We start from the raw sequence: 17391 nt of genomic DNA on the forward strand, positions 1-17391 counted from the left end.
GAGAATTTTCATATTTAAAATTTGTTATGCTATATCAATATATTACATTTTAAAAATTTAAATTAAAATTCATAGTTGAATTATAAGAAAGTCAAAGAAAGCCCAGCCATCAAAAATAAGAAGGAAAACAAATAGCACAGTAAGTGGGAGTTGGAAATGTAGTTGCCTTTGGAAGCAGAAGGGAGCTTCCCTAATCTTGAATTTAAGTGTTTATCTAAAAGGTGGGAATAGAAACCGAGATCCTGCATTAAATTGGAACCCTCAAAGGACTACATGCTAAGTGAAAAAGCAAAGAAAATGGCTATTGTTGCTAATAGAGTCGATCTTTAAAGTTCTTATCACAAGAAAGAAAAAAATGCATCTATGTGGTGATGGATGTTAAGTAGACTTACTGTGGTGATCATTTTGTAATATATACATATAGCAAATCACTATGCTGGACACCTGGCACTAATACAATGTTCTGTGGCAATTATATCTAAAAAAAAAAAAAAAAGAAGAAGAAAAAGAAGAAGAAAAGGAAAAGAAAGAAAGAAAAAGAAAAAAGTTTACCCACAAGTGCAAGCAGGATAAGGAAGCTTTTGTATCCCAACCTGGCTCTGGGTATGAGAAAAATGCTTTTGTAAGGATTTATAACTATTGGCCCGACTTAACTTGGGCTTAGGTTTCAAATATGTATCTATGAAGATGGCTAAAATTTAAAACAATAAGGTGAGGTTGTCCATTATTGCCATTATTATTTAACATTTTACTGGAGTCAAGAGAAGAATAAATAAATAAACATAAAAATTGAAAAGGAAAGGAAGACTAATTGCAGATATTATTGTATATCTAGAAACCTAAAAAATCAACTAAAACTATTTTGTACAACAATTTAGTAAGGCAGCAGGTAAAAAATAGTGAAAAGAAATGTATAATTTTCCTATATATGAACAAGTAATTTTTTTCTATGCAAATATATGTACAAGTAGTTTGAAGAAACAATAGAAAAAATATTTTGAGAAGATGGAAAGAAGACACAAATAAATGAAAAACATCCTAGGGGATGTAAATGAGTTAAGCTTGCCTGTTGAAATTCAGATTATCTGTTTGGATTAAAACCATTAAAACAACAATAAACTAAAATTGAAAAAAAAAATTGACTATAAGCTGTTTATGAGAAACATGCTTAAAACATAAAGAGCTAGGAAGTTTGGAAGTAAAAACATGTAAAGTATGTTAGTTAAGAGTGGATTGGTAGAAAGCTAATGTCGCTATATCAATGTGAAACAAAGTAAAGAATTCAGAATAAAATGGCCATTTGATGAAATATAAGTTCAATCATGATAAAAACTTTTTTTTTTTAAAGATTTTATTTATTTATTTGACAGAGAGACAGCCAGCGAGAGAGGGAACACAAGCAGGGGGAGTGGGAGAGGAAGAAGCAGGCTCATAGCAGAAGAGCCTGATGTGGGGCTCGATCCCATAACATTGGGATCACGCCCTGAGCCGAAGGCAGACGCTTAACAGCTGTGCCACCCAGGCGTCCCCATGATAAAAACTTTTAGTAACCAAAAGAAGGGAACATCATAAACCCGTTAAAGGGTGTGTACAATACAATCTGCACTAGATATTACAATACATGTCAAAGCCTCATAAGTATTCCCTTTAATTTCCTTTCTAATATCACTTCTATCCAAAATTAAATTCTAGTTATTAGAATGGTAAAATTTGGGGGTGTCTCCCTGGCTCAGTCAGTAGAGCATGGGACTCTTGATGTCAGGGTTCTGAGTTTGAGCTCCACGTTGGGTGTAGAGATTACTTAAAAATAGTAAAATCTTAAAAAAGAAGAAAGGTAAAATTGGGAAAAGAAATGTTATAAAGATTGAATAGGAAGTACAAACGTTGTTATTATTAGCAGATAAAGATCGCCTGTGTGGAAAAATCCACAGGAATGCTGGGACAAACTATTAAAAATAAGATCTCATGAAGTTTACTGTAAATGAGATAGATATTAAAAACTTAGTTGCTTTCGGGCGCCTGGCGGGCTTAGTTGGTTAAGTGTCCAACTCTTGATTGTGGCTTAGGTCATGATCTCGGAGTCTTGAAATCAAGTCCCATGGTGAGCTCTGCCCTCAGTGGAAAGTCTGATTGATTTTCTCTCTCCTACTCTCTTTGCACCTGCTCCCTGCTCTCTCTCTCTCTCTCAAACAAACCGAAAAATTAAACGAACAAACAAATTGTTGGAATGCCACAAGGACTCACTGGACCTTGTCCTCTGGGCTGCTGTCTGTACATTTCTTTCTCCAGGAAGAAAAATGGCATCTGTTGCAGTTGATCCGCAACCGACGGTGGTGACTCGGGTAGCCAACCTACGCTCCCTTGGTGAGCTCTACATACGACCTTGTCTCCTCAGCTTATATCCGTACAAAGGATCAGTCTGTGTGTGAGGTGGCAGAGACGGTGTGAAGACTATCCCTTCCGTGGCTGTGACGAGTGCTCTGCCCGTCATCCAGAAGCTAGAGTCACATATTGCCGTTGCCAATACCTATGCCTGTAAGGGGCTACACAGGATTGAGGAGAAACTGCCTATTCTGAATCAGCCAACAAACCAGGTTGTTGCCAATGCCAGAGGTGCTGTGATTGGGGCAAAAGATGCTGTGACAACTACTGTGACCAGGACTGAAGATTCCATGGCCAGCACCATCACTGGGGTGATGGAAAAGGCCAAAGGAGCAGTGATTGGCAGTGTAGCAAAGACCAAGTCTATGGCCGATGGCAGCATTAACACAGTCTTGGGCAGTGGGATGATGCAGCTGGTGAGCACGGAGTAGAAAATGTGCTCACCGAATCAGAGTTGCTGGTAGACCAGTACCTCCCTCTCACTGAGAAAGAACTAGAAAAAGAAGCAAAAAAAGTTGAAGGGTTTGAGATGGTTCAGAAGCCAAGTTATTCCATTAGGCTGGGATCCCTGTCTACCAAGCTCTGTTCACGTGCCTACCAGCAGGCCTTAACAGGATTAAGGAAGCCAAGCAAAAAAGGGAAGAGACCATTTCTTAGCTCCATTCCACTGTTAATCTGATTGAATTTGCCAGGAAGAATATACATAGTGCCAACCGGAAAATTCAAGGTGCTCAGGATAAGTTCTATCTCTCCTGGGTGGAGTAGAAGAGAAGCATTGGCCATGATGATACAGAAGAATCCCACTTTGCTGAGCACATTGAGTCCCGTCCTCTTGCGACTGCCCACAACCTGACTCAGCAGCTCCAGACCACGTGCCACACCCTGCTGTCTAATAGCGAAGGTTACCACAGAACCTCCAAGGTCAGGCCAGTCACTTGGGGGGGTGGTGATGGCTGGTGACATTGACCCAGAGTTCTGCAATGCTGCCTCCTTTAAGGAAGTGTCTGACGGCCTCCTCACTTCCAGCAAGGGGGAGTTGCAGAAAATGAGGGAGTCTTTAGATGATGTGATGGATTATCTTGTTAACAGCAAGCCTCTCAACTGGCTGGTAGGTCCCTTTTCTCCTCTGCTGACTGAATCTCAGAATGCCCAGGACAGCGGTGCACAGAAGGACACAGCAGTCTGGAGGCCCAGCGGCCTGAGCACAGAACACATTAACGCTGTCCTTAATCACCAGTACATGGGGCAGCCAGCCAGAGGAGACTTTCTGTGATGTTGAAATTAACCTACTAGACAACTCGGAATTGGGGAAGCAACTAACTAGAGAAAAGGCCCTCAGTTGTAGTCATTTCTAACTGGATTAAGAGCTTTACAATTTTTGGGGCGCCTGGGTGGCTTAGTCGTTAAGCGTCTGCCTTCCGCTCAGGGCGTGATCCCGGTGTTGTGGGATTGAGCCCCACATCAGGCTCCTCTGCTGGGAGCCTGCTTCTTCCTCTCCCACTCCCCCTGCTTGTGTTCCCTCTCTCGCTGGCTGTCTCTCTCTCTGTCAAATAAATAAATAAAATCTAAAAAAAAGAAAAAGAGCTTTACAATTTTTGGCATTAGCAGATGAGTTCTGTTGTTTCCCTGGCTGGTACGAAAAGAATGATAGGTTGGTCAGAGCCTAGCCAGGACTCCCAGAAAGTTTCAGTGCCTTTGTGGTCGCATCCTTTTATCATTGTTGCTGTTTGTTTGTGTTGAATAAAAACACCTTCATATGGGTTGTGGTGTGGGTTGGTGTCTGCTCATCCGGTCTGAGCAGGCTTCATCTCACTGTCTCACAAAGCATGACTGTACAACTTTAGTTTTTAAAATTTTTCATGAAGGAATGAGTCCTATAGATACATGTGAGTTTATTGCGTCGCATTATAGCTATAGTGTTTTAAGTATGATAATGGGTAACATTCTGCAGCTTGTGAGCTGCTGACTACAATGCATCAGTAATCCTGGGCATGGAGTTCAAAGGGCAGAACGGTGGAGTTTAAGAGTGGAACGGTGTCGACAAGGGCTAGATACTGTTTTCTTGTATTGCTTTATATGTCTGTTCCAGTGGTGCTAATTAAGTGCTTCATATAACACTGAAGAATATCTGTAACTGGGTGCTGATAAATTCTGGCTGCCATGTGTCTATGGAACACCTGGGTGGCTTCAACTAAGCCTTTTATTTTTCTTAAGGCTCCAGTTTTTCCTGATGGAATGACCATGGCTGTTCTATTACAGGTGCTCAGCTCAGTACCAGATTAATTAAAACTTGTTTAATTAATAAATTTGTTAACAAATAAGTAAACTCATAAAGTGAAGAGCTTAGTTTAAGGCCACGCTGTGTTGCAACCTCCAGAGTTCACATTCTGTAATACTTAATGCTAGGACAGAGATTCTCGCCCAGCCGCACAACCAGATTAACATTTATAAAATGCATTTTAGAATAAAACCAGAAGATGGCAATAGAGTAACATAAATCTAAACAGTAGAAACATTTTATGTAGTTTTCTGTAGCCTTTGTCCTTCAATATGCTTACATTGACTACTTCTCCAACCTTTGTCTCAAAATTCCTGCAAATAGCTTGTTATGCAAGTGGACTGAAACGCATTCTTTTAAAAAAAAATAAGCAAAGAAAGTCAGTGACAACAAAACCTTACGTAGTATCAGCATTCTCTTGTTCTGTGCAAAAGAATATCCAGGACCCTTTCTTAGCCAGGCAAGTTTTCATTTCAAAAAGTTTAAGAACACAAGAGGGAAGACTCTGGAGAAAACACACAGGAGAGCAATCAAGAGACTTGCATGTAATTGCTTTCTCTTTCATTTCTGAGGTGTAATATAACATAATCGTTATGTACTTGGGCTTGCTGAAAGATTTGGGTTCCATCCTGATTTTACCGTCTATAGGTTCTGTGATTATGGGCAAGTTTTTCTTTCTGAAATTTAATTTTCTCTTCTGTAAAACAGGAGTAATAATAGCTGTTATCTTGTGCTGATATGGTAAGGATTAGATGAAATAACATTTAGCTCCGTGTCGGGCATGTAATAAGAAGCTAAAAAAATGCTAGCTATTCTTCCCACTAAATTTGAATGGAAGAAACTTGCTTTGTACAGTTGACTCTTGAACAACACAGGTTTGAACTGCACAGGACCACTTATGTGTGGATTTTTTTTCAATAAATACAGTACAGTACTGTAAGTGTATTTTCCTTATGATTTTCGTAACATTTTCTTTTCTCTTATTGTCAAAGTACAGTAGATAATGCATATGACATTTAAAATATGTGTTAATCAACCATTTATGTTAGTGGTAAGGCTTCCAGTCAGTAGGAAGCTATTAGTAATTTAGTTTTGGGGGAGTCAAAAGTTATATGAAGATTTTTGACTGCATGGACGGGGGCCGGGGGGGCGGTCAGTACCCCTAACTTCCACATTATTCAAAGGTCAACTGTAGTTTAAAAAAAAGTTCTACCATTAGATTGTGTCACACATTCTTTGTTGCTTCCTAAGTATGTAATTGAAACAAAAGAAATAAAAATTTGCAGGAACAGGTTGCATGTATCTCTTTATGGTGGACATTAACTACTCCCATTATGTCAGAACTAGGTAGAGTCTGGTGTTTTTTTATTTAGAGTGTTTTCCTTTCTTTGGCAGATACATTATCCTTAACACAGTGCATTCAATCTCCTCTAATCCGTTTGTCAAGTAAATGCAGGCTCATTTCCACTCATTGATGATGTGATTATAGCTTTATAGAGCAGGACTGTGTGAAGTGATCGTATTTCTGTCAGTGATGGTAGTAAAAATATCAATAAATGGAGATCTTTCCATTGCTGGACCTTAGCTATCTGGTACTATATAGGAATAGATTAAGTTTTGCATTTTAATTTGCATAAAATAACAAACTGCATTCAGATCAGCAGAGCGGCTCCAACCTATAACTTGAAAGAGAGAGAGAAAGACAGAAAGGCAGAGACAGGGACAGAGGCACAGAGAGAGAAATACCATTAAGGATGACTTGCCTTCACAGAAGCTGTGAGTCTGTAGAGAGAAATGAGCACCATCATTGATAATTTCTTTCATAACAGTCAAAGTAGAGAGTCAATGAACTTTTGTACGTAGAATTATCCCATTGACTGCCTTTATAGACGTGACATTACCTGTATCCTGTTGTTTTTTCCTCTCTTTGAAATCCAGTACCAATAATTGATGTTAAGTGCTTTCCATTTAAATACCAAAAATCTACCAAGCCAGAGGTTTTCATTTTTGGCTGCACATTACTGATACTTGAAGGTTTTAAAAATGCCAGAGTCTTATCCAGATTTCTTAAATTAGAATTTCTACAGACAGGAATATAAATTATTTTTTAAAAAGAGTTTCCAGGTGATTCTAATACGCATTTAGGATTGAGAACGACTGAACTAAGTATTATTAGTGAGTGTGAATTAGTGAGACTAGCACGTCTAGCTTGGTCCTTTTATTAATTCTCATCCCATGTGTTCCACTTTCCTCAGCTTTGCCTCCTGTACCTTTCAGCAGACCAATCCTACTTAACCAGATCTTGTTCATCTGATGGGATTTCCTCAGTTTCCCTCCTTTCTATTCTCCACTATGCCTCTACTTCTCAAATCTGGTTCTCTTCCCTTGTCTCAAAGGCAGATGTGTCCTTTTTTTCTCCCCCAAGCTCTTCTCCTCCACTTCAAACTCTCCTACTTCCTTCAGGACCAAGCTCCTTCAATGATTCTCTTGCGTCTTGAATTTTCAGTTCAAGCTCTACAAACTTGGAGTGTCCCCTATGCCAGGAGCTAGGGCTACAAAGGAGAATGAGATAGTTTAGTGAGGACAGTCAAGAAGCGGAGACAAAAATACAGACCTAGTTATACTGTGGTGTGATTTGGACAACAAGGGAAATATGCAAAGAGCACAAGTAGCAAAAAAGGAAGGTGATTGCCATTTTTTTCTGTACCTAATCCCTTCTTTTCTGGAAAAAAAGAAGTCAGTTTTGCATGATTCTAAATGGCAATTACTTTTTCTTGATGTTGAATTAATTGTCCTTTTCTTCCATGCTTTTCTTTCATTGCCATGTTTCTTAAAAGGGTAACTTATATTTTATGTCTTTAGTTTCTTAACCTTCTCTTGCATCCGTTTTTACTGCTAACATTTTCTAGACAGTAGCCTGCTTTAAAATAAGCGGCCTTCTCAAGAGTATCACACATATTGAAACTCTCACTTTTGTTGGCTTCTGTGACATTACGTTCCCTTCATTCTCCTCCTGACCTCTCTGAAAGTCTTTGTCTGTTTCTTACTTAGGTTCTTCCTCTTCCTTTCATCCATTAAATAGGTGCTCTTAAATCTTCTGATCTAAAACTTCTGTCTTGGGTGCCTGGGTGGCTCAGTCGGTAGAGCATGCAACTGGACTCTTGATCTTGGAGTCGAATGTTTGAGCCCCATGTTGGGGGGTAGAGCTTAAAAAAGAAAATCTTAAAAAAAGAAATAAAACTTCTTTTTTCTATGCACTCCTTACCTTGAAGGTCTGATTGAAAGATTACTCCTGTCTAGGAAATCAATCTAAAATTTGGATTTCTAGTCTAATAAACCATTAACACAATGAAGGTGGGAAACAGTATCTTATTATTATTTTCTAATCCCTAGAGCTAAGTATATTTAAACACATCCAGTAAGTTTTAGATCAATTCAGTTTGACAAACTCTCAGTATTCAGTTCTTTATTTCTAATTGTCTGATGGTTATTTCTACATGCTCTCAAAAATTTATTTTGTCCTAAAGTGATCTTTTAATTTATTCTCCTAAATTAATTTATTCACCTTTTGAACACATATGGACTGAATGATCACCAGGTACCATGTATACTAGCCACAAGGGATACATACATTGTTGAACAGAGATGATGTACTCTCCTTTCTCATAAAGATTACCCTCTAAGGGGGTTTCTGATTTATTACAATACTGTTAATCATTTTTTAGATATCTAGGCCCAAGAGAAATAATAACTGATTTCTTCTCATTCATTTGATTAAGCTTTAATACTTTTGCCTTCCTGATGGCTCTAGCATCGCTGGATTGTTGTGGTTCTCTCCAAATTGCTTTTCAATGTCTTATTGTTCTAAAAATATTCCTAGAGCCCCACTCTGAGCATTTCATGTTTCTGTTTGAATATCTTCAGTGGTTTTCATTTCTCTTCTCTGCTCCAATACTTTCAGTGGGTCAGAACCCATAGGCCAATCTGTGGGGTCTTCTTCAGTAACATCCCGCCTCCCTTGACAGCATTTTCTTGTGCTACTGTCTTTTAGTACACACCTGTTCCAATCAGAAGGGTCTCTTTGGTGCTCCCTAGGCACACGTTTCACCTTTTTTTTTTTTTTTTTTTAACCTCTGGGCCCTTGTTCTTTTTTTTTCCTTTCTCTTGGGCAGTTTATTTAGTTTTTTATTCTTTTGATTTTAATTTATTTTGTTATTTAAATTCAATTAATTAACATAAAATGTATTAGTTTCAGAGGTAGAAGTCAATGAATCATCAGCTGTATATAACACCCAGTGCTCATTACATCACATGCCCTCCTTAATGCCCATCACCCATTTACCCCATCCCCCACCCTTCTCCCCTCCAGCAACCCTCAGTTGGTTTCCTATGATTAAGAGTTTCTTATGGTTTGTCTCCCTCTCTGACTTCATCTTATTTCATTTTTTCCTAACTTCCCTATGATCCTGTTTTGTTTCTTAAATTCCACATATGAGTGAGATCATATGATGATTGTCTTTCTCTGACTGACTTATTTCACTTAGCATAATACCCTCTAGTTCCATCCACATCATTGCAAATGGCAAGATTTCATTTTTTTAATGGCTGAGTACTATTCCATTGTGTATATATACCGCATCTTCTTTCTCCATTCATCTGTCGATGTACATCTGGGCTCTTTCCATAGTTTGGCTGTTGTGGACATTGCTGCTACAAACGTTGGGGTGCAGGTGTCTGGGCCCTTGTTCTTGCCATGTGTTCTGTGAGATGTGGCCTCTTCTCCTTTTCTTATTTATTGGCTACTAATTTATTTATATTTATATTTACATAAATATATTTATATTTATATTTATTTATATGCCACTCAGTTCAGCTCAAATGCTTCCTTCTTTCTGATCCCCTTTGCCTCTGTACAACATAATGTCCTCTACTTGGAAATTGCTATGAAGATTGCTGTTATCATTTTCCCCCCTAGAACTTTGTGGTCACCCCCTACTGCATCTATAATATATGTCTGTACTTATTTTTTTAATAATAATTTTTTATTATGTTATGTTAGTCACCATACAGTACATCCTTAGTTTTTTTTTTTTTTTAAAGATTTTATTTATTTATTTGACAGAGAGAGAGAGAGACAGCCAGTGAGAGAGGGAACACAGGCAGGGGGAGTGGGAGAGGAAGAAGCAGGCTCATAGCGGAGGAGCCTGATGTGGGGCTCGATCCCATAACGTTGGGATCACGCCCTGAGCCGAAGGCAGACACTAAACTGCTGTGCCACCCAGGCGCCCCCATATCCTTAGTTTTTGATGTAGTGTTCCATGATTGTACTTATTTTTCTGGTAGCAATATGAATATATAAGACCAACAGCTCCAATTCAAGTATTTTCTACAGACATCTCCTTTTATTGCTCAAGCTCAATAAGTTATTGCATATTTTTAGGTATTTCTATACTTTTTAATAAGAGGGATAAAGTAAAGAATGTACATTGCTCATGAAGAGACTGAGTCACAATAATGCAGTATATGTGTTGTTTTAATAATCTGAATTCATAAAGTTAGAATTGCATTGTGGGCCTGTAATGTTCCATGTAGTCAATTAGTAGTATTTTTAGTTTACTTATTATTTCCATTTGAAATTAGTAGGTATTAAGAAGCCAGCATGTACATTGAAGTGTTCAAGAATAAAGGAGTATGATATCTGCAACTTAGTCCCTTGCGTGTGTGCATGAGAGAAAATGATGTAGAAGTAAATGTAGAAAAATGTTAATGAGTACAAACATAGTGAAGAATACATGGGAATTCTTTATACTATTCTTGCGACTTTCCTGTAGGCTTGAAATTGTTTCATAATAAATTTAAAAAATTAATCTGGGACATAAATATCTTTCCTCTAGTTCTTTGTGTTGAAGATAATGCCCAAATAAGTTCCCTTGAATGTCAATTAATACGATTTAAAAACTTTTTAAAAAAGATTTTATTTATTTGAAAGAGAGAGGGAGTGCACGTGCACACATGTGAGTGTGCACACGCACACAAGAAGTGGGAGGAGAAAAGGGAGAAGGAGAAGCAGACTCCTTCCTGAGCAAGGAGCCTGATGTGGGGCTTGATCCTAGGACCCTGGGATCATGACCTGAGCTGAAGGCAGACGCTTAACAGCTGAGCCACCCAGGCACCTGAAAAATCTTACAAATTTTAACTCTAAAATTTCTTTTAAAATTCTTTAAAACTCGGGGCGCCTGGGTGGCGCAGCGGTTGAGCGTCTGCCTTCGGCTCAGGGCATTATCCCGGCGTTATGGGATCGAGCCCCACATCAGGCTCTTCCACTATGAGCCTGCTTCTTCCTCTCCCACTCCCCCTGCTTGTGTTCCCTCTCTCGCTGGCTGTCTCTATCTCTGTCGAATAAATAAATAAAATCTTTAAAAAAAAATAAATAAAATTCTTTAAAACTCAAATTTTAACTCAAAAGAGTAATGAAACACGTTTCTTTAACATTTAAAGATAACTTGGATGGCTATTGTATTTTTTGTATCATAAGTAAACAATAAATATTTTTCAATAAATAGTGGCCATCTACTTTGTGCCATCTACTTTCATAGTGCTGAACACAGTCCCTGCCCTTAGGAAGCTTACATTCTGCTGTGGGAGGGAGGTGCTGAAACAAGTAATGAATAAATGATGGTATATCTGAAGATGGTAAGACTTAAAGGGATAAATGAAGCAAAACAAAAAGGTTAGGTGGTCAAGGTCGGGGATAGGGTTCATCTGAGCAGAGATTCAGGGGAAGTAAGGTTGTGAGCCAAGACTGTAACCAGTGAAGAATTGTCCATGTAGGAGAATAACAGATATAAAGACCCTATGTGCTTACTATGTTCAGGAAACAGCCTGGGGACTGGACTAGCAAGAAGAGAATGTGAAAAAAGGAAAATGATTAAGGGATGAGGTGGGACAATGTAAGACCTTATAAGATATTGTAAGGTCATTGGCTTTTACTCCAAGTTAGCTGGAAATGGATTGGAGAGTTTTAAGCAGGGGGTAAGATAATTTCACTTATATTTTTTAAAAAGATCATTATGGCTGTGTTGTGGAGAACAGATTATAAGATGGGTAAGAATGGAAGTTGGTAGAGGAATTCAGAGGCTATTGCTATAATCCAGTTGAGTTATGGTAGCTTGAAAACTAGGGTGCTAGCATTAGAGGTGGTGTGAGAAGAGGTCAGAATTTGAGTCTATTCTGAAGATAGAGTTGATAAGATTTGTTAATAGATTGGATGGGACAAGTGAGAGAGAAAGACCAATCAAGGGTGATTCCCAGGTTTTTCACTGAGATGGGGAATACTGTGTGAGGAAGAGGCTTTGGAGGGGGAAATCCGAATTTTATTTTTGGATATGTCATGTTTGAGGTAACTGTGAGACATCCACATGAAGAGGTTGATCAGAACTTAGATATATGAGCCTGGAGTTCAGGGGAGAGAACTGGCCTGGAGAATCAATTTGGGAATTATTAGCATATAGATGGTATTTAAAGTTGTAAGACTGGATGGGATCCCCTAGGAAGTGAATGAAGAAAAACCAATGACTGAGGTTATGAGAACATGTGAACTTTGAGGAGATAGAAGGGAAACCATGAACGTGCAGAGTCCTGAAGTAAGTGTTTCAAGGAGGAGGAGTGATCAATTTTGTCAAATGCAACTGATCCATCAATTAAATTGAGAACCGAGAATTCAGTTATAAAGTGAGGATTAAGTATTGCTGTGATCAGAGCAATTTTGGTGGGGTCGTGGGAGTAAAAGTATAGTGGGTTCAAAAGGGAGAATTAAAGGTGAGGAATTAAAGACAATGAGTGGAGGCAATGCTTTATAAGTTTCTCTGTAAAGGACAGCAGAGAATGGGGGAAGAGCTGGAGGGGAGAATGGGATCAAGAGGGTTTTTTAAAACATGGGAGATATTATAAGTGTGTATATTGACAGAAATGATCAAGTAGAGATTGAATATTAATAATGCCAGTTGTGGAGAGATTGTAGAAGCTATGTCCTTGAGGAGCCAAGAAGTGATGGAATCCACACACAAGTGAATAAGGGGGCCACAGCCAGTTTTTCCATAGTAACTGGAGAGAAGACAGAGTGTATGGGCACAGAAGCATGTAGGCTTGTAGAAAGGTGGGGAGAGCTTATGGAAGCTCTCTCTGGTTTATTCTATTCTGTCAGTGAAATAGGAAGCAAGGGTATCCTCTGAACGTGAGATGAGGTCGGAAGTGTTCCAGATTTGAGAGAAGAGGAAAAACTGTGAATAATCATCCAGAAGAGAGAGAAAGTAAATGCCTGAGGGAAATGTAATAGTTTTGCTAAACCAAGGGCATGTAAGTCATGAATTTAAATTGAGGCCAGTCACCAACACTGTTTTTCCAGTCACTTTCAACTGTGCAAAGTGTCACAAAGTAGGCTGAGTGATGTATTTCACCAAGGTTGAGGTTTGGACATGTGAGTACTATAGACAACAAAAAGGGTGAGGAAATTGAAGAGGTCTGCAGGAGTGTAATTATAATTATAAATCATGGAGGGTACCTGGGTGGCTCAGTCGGTTGAGTGTCCAACTCTTGATTTCAGCTTGGGTCATGATCTGAGTGTCCTGGGATCAAGCCCCAGGTTGGGCTTTGCACTCAATCCGGAATCTGCTTGAAGATTCTCTTTGCCTCTCTCCCTCTGCCCTTCCCCTTCTGCCCCTTCCTCTGCTCTCACTCATGCATGTGCTCTCTCTCTTTAAAATAAATAGATGTTTAAAAAAATTATAGATCATGGAAGCTAAATTGGATAAAGTGTGAAGTGAAGACATGAAAGGGTGAGAGACAATGGAGAATCAAATGGACATATGATCTGTGGACTGTGGAGTTGTTGGGCCAAGCTACCAAAGAGGGTGAGGTGGAAAGTTAGGGAGTGCTCGGACGCAAAGTTAGGGAGTGCTCGGAAGTTGGAATTTGAGATTTTGGAGGGTGTATAGTGATTGGTAATAGCAATGTCTGAGGGCATGACCATGTGAGTAGGTGGCTGAGACAGGGTTAGAGGACAAGATCTTTGGCATGGAAAGGACCAGGACACTGTGAGGTCAAAATGTTAGAAGAATCATTTGAATGGATATATGAATCCTCAATACTTGTGACAGCGAGTGACCTAGGGATCTGTAGATGACTACAGCAAGGAGGGACAGCAGCTGACATGGCTTGATAGCAAGAACTTAAAAGCTGGAGTATTCTAGGGTGGAGGGAGAATGTTCTGGAAGTGGCTCACCTTATCTCTAAACCTTGCATAGGTGATTCAGTGTGGAAAGAAAATAGGTATTACTTGCAGGGAAATAGAGTTCTCAGGGGAAGGTCAAATTTCGGTTAGAGCAAGAAGACGAGGGGAGCTTAAAGAGATTGAGGATATACTTTCTTACCCCCCCTGCCCCGCCAACTGTTCAACGCATTTTCTTTTAAGAGATTAACAGTTGTTCATTCTACCACAAACTGTTTTAAGAATGTTGCTGTCCATCATTGCTACATTAACTTCAGACGAAATGTTTATGAAGTAACCTATATTTTCCTCATGAAGCACAGATTTTTGTCAATAGAAAGTTTAGTCAAATTAATAAACTGTAATGTAAGACACTGAACCAATTTATCTAGAAAGCTTATGTAAGAACAAGATTTTTTTTTTTTTTGTAGCTAGTCAGATGTTCTGAGTGTAATTATCTGAATAGATAAAGAATAGTATTACTTAAAATAAGACAGGAATAATAGGATCACATCTGATAAGTAGTCGCCTTGTCTAAAAGGACATGTTTTTCTTACCAAATGAGGATACACATTTATAATTACATGGACTGACTTTCAAAGGAGACATCCAAATGATGACTTCTTTTGGATTTAAAACTCAATTTGATGCACATAACAAGATGGACCTCAAGGAAATTATTCTGAGTGAAAAGAGCCAATCTTGTATGATTCCATTTTTATGACATTCTTGAAATAACACAATTACAGAGATTGAGGGTTGGAGATTTGGAGAGGAAGTTTTGTGGTTATGAGATAGTTTTCTATTTTGATTATGGTAGTTTACATAAGGCTACACATGTGACAAAGTTTCATAAAACCACATGCACGTACACGCACACACACACATAAATGTGTGACATCTGAATACGCTCTGTGGAATGCACTAATGTCAATTTCCTAGTTTTGTTATTGTGTAGTAAGTGTGCAAGATGTTCAGTATTGGGGGAGAAAGAATGAAGGATTTGTGGCACTTCCCTATATATTTATTTGCAACTTCAGGTGAATCTACAAATATAAAAAGTTTACAAAAGTCCTGCTAGGTCTCCAGAGAAACACACACACACACACACACACACACACACACACACACACACAAACATATCATAAGAATCCGTGGATGCCTAACTCAGAAATGAATAGTGAGTTGTGTAAGAACTGTATCCAATTGAAAAGTAACACAAAGAACCCTTTTCTATTTTCATGCCTTGTTTAACACGAACAATTGACTGATATTCCAGTTGACTTTCCAACATTTAACAGACTAGGAAATTGCTTTTAATACTTTCTACGCATTTGTCTTATTAGTTCATCATTATCTAGCTTCCCCCCCTACATTCTTGACATAATTTTCGTTGGAAATGGGTTCCATAAGCTCTATTATGTTTATCCGAAGAATTGTTAATGCTTCCTTTTAGTAGGCGATGATAGCAATGTAGTCCATTGTTTTCCTTTTGCCCTGACTCTATGGAAGTTCAGAGCTAGTATGTAAGAAATACAAAAAGATTTACGTACAAGAGCAAAAGGAAATATTTTCATACATCAGTAAATAAACCAGATAAATATATTCTTTTAAGATATTATTTATTTGAGAGAGATTGAGTGAGCGAGAGAGAGCGAGCATGCAGGGGGAGGAGCAGAAGTGGAGGGAGATGGAGAGGGAGAGAATCTCCAGCTGAATCAGCACTGAGCCCGCTCTCAGCCTGACATGGGGCTGGACTTGGGGCTCTACCACAGGACCCTGAGATCATGACCCTGAAGTCATGACCTGAGCCAAAACCAACAAACACTCAACGGACTGAGTGACCTAAGCACAACATTAAGATAAATGTTATCTAAATGTCGTTAGAAGTAAATGAGGAGTACTCTTTCACTTACACTGACTGGTTCTTCTGTGGCCCTCTCAGTTTTAGTTTTTCAGTAATTAACTGTACTTTGTTACCATCTCTCATGCACAAGCAGCCTACCTCTTTGCTCAACACTCTTTCAACTACCAGAGTACCTCTTTTTAGGATAATTTATGTCTCTTTCATTTCTCTAATCAGCTAGAGGAGAAATGAGAAAGATATCTACAGCAAGTCCTAGGAAAGAACCCAGGTTTTCTTAAGGCAATATATTACTCTATCTGTTGGCAAGACTAAGTTCAAGTATTTGATTGATTCTGTTTCTTTAAATCGTCATACTCATGGCACCCTGCTCAAATTCATATAGCCAGTTGACATGGACCCAGGGCTTGGCACTGCCCCTTCAGTGCTCTTTCATATGTATCATGAGGTTGGGAGATGAATTGTTTATACACATGCACATTTCTGACATTAGCAACTCGTGTAATAATTTTTAAATGAAAGGAATAATTATCCTTTGAAATTTAATTGTAATAAAAGTGCTCCTTGAAAATGTGATGCAGTAATGGGCAGATACATGTATATATGTCTTTTTTCTCTATTTGTATATTAAAATAATATCTCATTTTAGTAAGAATCATTACATGAAGAGCCTGTCATTATAAAATGTTTTCTAGGTCCTTGTGGATAGCAGATGGTAACAATGATTTACATTTATCTAGTGCTTTTATAGTTTCTCAAATATTTTCATTTGGTATTCATAACAACCAGGTGAAATAAGCAGAATGGATTTTGCCATCATTTTATGGCTTAGAAAATTGGCCATGGCCAGAACCAGTGGCAATGCTAGAGTTAGAACCCAAGTCTTTTGATGTTGAATTTTGTTCTCTTCTTATGAAATCAAAGTGTTTCTCAAGCCACCAAATGTTGCCTAAAGACTTGTGGAGGAACAAGCTTGTATCTCTATGCTCCCTACCACCCCTGTGTTGAGGACTGGCCCATCTTAAGGGCAGAACAATGCAAACCTAAGGTGAATGTGGGCCCTGGGAGTGTAGCTAATGTCTGACAATATTGATTTATTCTTACTTCAATTTATGGATCAAAGTATTATTCAAACTATCAAATATTATTTTATAAATGATTTTGTGAAAAATTACATCAAGCATTAAGACACCGTACAGGACTATTTAATGACAGTAGGATTGTAGCTTCTGTCTAAGGGATACGAATCTATATCTGATCATATCTGGTAAATTAGTGGAGAGGGATTTCCAGAAGCTCCTTTGCACAAGGACCCAGGGGCCTTCCGGGATCAGTCGTCGAAGAAAAATGGAGTTGTGCACAATGTATTTGATTAAGTAGGAAAGCCATGATTCTTGGTTCTGAGAAGGTGGAGAGAAGGGTGATTCTGAAACTGTGTGGCGTCTGTCACTTGGTTTGGTTCCCTCACCCACCCCCTCTATAAATAGATGCCTGTGTCCTAGGCTGCTGCCTTGTAGCACTGTTGTGCAAACTAGGGAAAGGCACCTCCTTTGGTCAGATGTAGCCCCAGGAGTACAAGGCTCAGGGGCTCAGCAAGATAAT

General features: G+C 38.7%; 1 long non-coding RNA gene and 1 pseudogene across 1 annotated transcript in view; both read left to right on the plus strand.

Annotated features, from left to right (window-relative positions):
* The window catches only part of LOC113250505 (perilipin-2-like), a 63424-nt pseudogene extending 55461 nt beyond the window's left edge, over nucleotides 1-7963 (plus strand).
* LOC113250508 (uncharacterized) overlaps nucleotides 1-17391 on the plus strand; it is a 127387-nt gene that overhangs the window by 1790 nt on the left and 108206 nt on the right. The window lies entirely within an intron of this gene.

Source organism: Ursus arctos, unplaced genomic scaffold, assembly GCF_023065955.2.
Source record: "Ursus arctos isolate Adak ecotype North America unplaced genomic scaffold, UrsArc2.0 scaffold_1, whole genome shotgun sequence".
Lineage (NCBI taxonomy): Eukaryota > Metazoa > Chordata > Mammalia > Carnivora > Ursidae > Ursus > Ursus arctos.